Raw genomic sequence first — 2637 nt, forward strand, 5'->3', positions numbered from 1 at the left:
TTCCTTCGCCGCCTTTTTCACTTGTTTCCGCGGCAAAACATGAGGCGGGGGGTCGCGTTCCTGCCGCAGCAGCTTTATTTTTTTAAAGGATTGCGGGAATTCGGGGCTGGGGGGGGAGCATATCCCATCCTGCAGCGTTGATGTGGAATATTGCCTTTTATCCAGAGAATTCCAGCATCCTCTCTGTCCCCTCCTTCCCTGCTGGGTTTTGGGGTGAAAAAGCCAGCGTTTGGGGGGGCCGTGGAGCTCTTCAACTTGTCCCAAACCCCCTTTTTTGACCCATGTCTTCCCAAGGTAAAGATGGCGGCAGGGATTCGGAGCGCCGAAGCCGCGCCGTCCTTCGGGAAGGGGCAGGTTTTCTCCCTGGAAATTCCTTTTTGTTGTTTTTTTTTCCCAATTTGCTGTGAAATTATTTTGCCTTTTATTTTTTCAAGTTACAAATAAAAAAAAAAAAATCTCTTCCCTGAGCCTCTAACGTAAAACTCGCGTCTCGCCGCAGCGGCGAGGAGCCAGCCGCGCGCTTCCCGGGAGCGAGCTACGGCCGCCGCGGCGCGCGGCGCAGCAAAGGCCCGGTGCCCGGTTTTGGCTGTTTTTCGCAAAAATTAGCGGCTTAAAACTGTGGGTTGAGCTGTGGAAGCGCCGGGAAAGCGCCCGCGTGCCGCCGCGCGTTTTTTAACGGCGCGCCTGCAGGATGGGGGTCAGGGATGGGAACGAGCGGGGACAGTGGGGCGTCCCCCCACCCGCGGGTGGGCGAGGGGCCGCGGCAGGGCCCGTGGGGGTCCCCAGGCGGGCGCCGGGGCTGAGCTCTTCCTCGAGGGTCCCAAAATGGCCCCTGGGGGGGAAATGGGTGCTGGGGGGGGGTGTCACTCGTGTCCTACGTCCTGGGGGGAATGTCACTTGTGTCCCAGGTGCTGGGGGGGGGGGTGTCACTCGTGTCCTGAGCACTGGGAGGGTGTGGGGAGGGGGTGTCACTCGTGTCCCGGGCACTGGGAGGGTGTGGGGAGGGGGTGTCACTCGTGTCCCGGGCGCCGGGGGGTGCGGGTCACTCGTGTCCCGGGGGGTGAGGGTGCTGGGGGTGCCCCGCGGGGGGGCTGCGGGTGGATGTAGACGGTTCCCCGGGGGCCGGGATTTGGGGCGGGGGGGGGGGGGGGGGAGGAGGGTGTCCCGGCCTGGGGGCGGGGCCGCTGCCGGGGCCGTTCCCGGTGCCGGTTCCCGGGGCCGGTCCCGGCCCCGCCCCGCCGCACGTGACGCGGCGCGGTGGCGGCGCGCGGCGGGTCCCGGCTCCGCTCCGCGCCCTCCCGGCCCCGCCGCCTCCGGTAAGTGCCGCGCCCCGGGGGGGCCGCCCCCCCCCGCCCCCCCGCGGCCCGGGGCCCTCCCCGACCTTCAGCCGGTACCGGCCGCGCGGGGGATGCTGCGGGCCCGGCCCCCCGCGCGCCCCATAACCTGCCCCCCCCCCCAAATCCTGCCCCCCCCTCCGGGCCCAGCCCAGACCGCGCCCTCTGCCCCCCACGCGCGCGTGTCTGCCCCCCAACCTTCCCCCCAGCCTGGCCCCACATTTGGGTCACCCCCCCCGGTGCTACCCCCCGCCCCCCCGTTGGTGCTGGTGGCGGGGGGGGGGGGGGAGCGATGGAGGAGACCACCCCCCGCCTCCAGCCTCCCAGCCCACGGGTGGACGCGGACGGGTCACGTTTGCACGAAGGTCCGTGTTTGCACGAGGACGGGTGACGTCGCGTTTGCAGCAGGGCCCCATTTCCACGCAGTCGTGTTTGCACCAGGGTCCCGCGTGCACCGGGGTCCCGCGTGCACCAGGGTCGCGTTTGGACACCCTCGTGTTTGCACCGGGGGGTGTTTGCACCGGGGGGGGGTGTTTGCACCGGGGGGGGGTGTTTGCACCGGGGGGGTGTTTGCACCGGGGGGTGTTTGCTCAGGGCCGGGTCACTTTCGCACGAGGGCCCCTCGTGCAGCGGGGCGCGCCTGCACGCCCTCGTTCCGCGCAGAGGGACGGGCCGCGTTTGCACGACGGCCGGTGCTTGCACGAGGGTGGCGCCCGCCGGGTGTGATTGCGGGGGGGCGGGGCGAGGGGGGGGACACGACCCGTTTGCACGAGGCCGCCTTGGCCGCGGGGCCGGTGCTCGGCGCTGCCGGTGCCCGGCGCTGTCCGTGGTGCTGCCCCGCGCGGCGCCGCCTCCCGCCCGCAGAGGGCGCCCTTCGTGTGTGTGGGGGGGGGGGGAGGGGGATGCGGTGTTAAGGGGGTGCGATGAGTTGGGGGGGCCTCAGCAGCCGGGCACCCCCCCATGTAGTGACTCGGCCCCCGCCGCTCCTGGCCCGCCGGCTCCCGGCAGGCAGCAAGGTGGCGCTTGGCTTGCTGCCATCAGTAGGCTTCAGGGGTAACGCTGCTGCCCGAGCGGCCGGGCCTCACAGCGAGGAGCTGTGGGGGAGCTCTCCTCTCCCCCAGGAAGCACCATGGACCCCCCTGGACCCCCCCGGGCCACCTAGACGTGTCCCCAGCTGGCACCCACCACCCCCTCGGCCACCCCACCCCGAGGTAAGCCACCACGGGTGCTCCCCACCCAAGGGTGCCCGTCCCCAGGTGGGGTGACGGGCACCCACAGCCCCCATCTCCCACAGGGCAGCAGG

Source organism: Phaethon aethereus (assembly GCF_964289735.1).
Source record: "Phaethon aethereus genome assembly, chromosome: 21".
NCBI lineage: Eukaryota > Metazoa > Chordata > Aves > Phaethontiformes > Phaethontidae > Phaethon > Phaethon aethereus.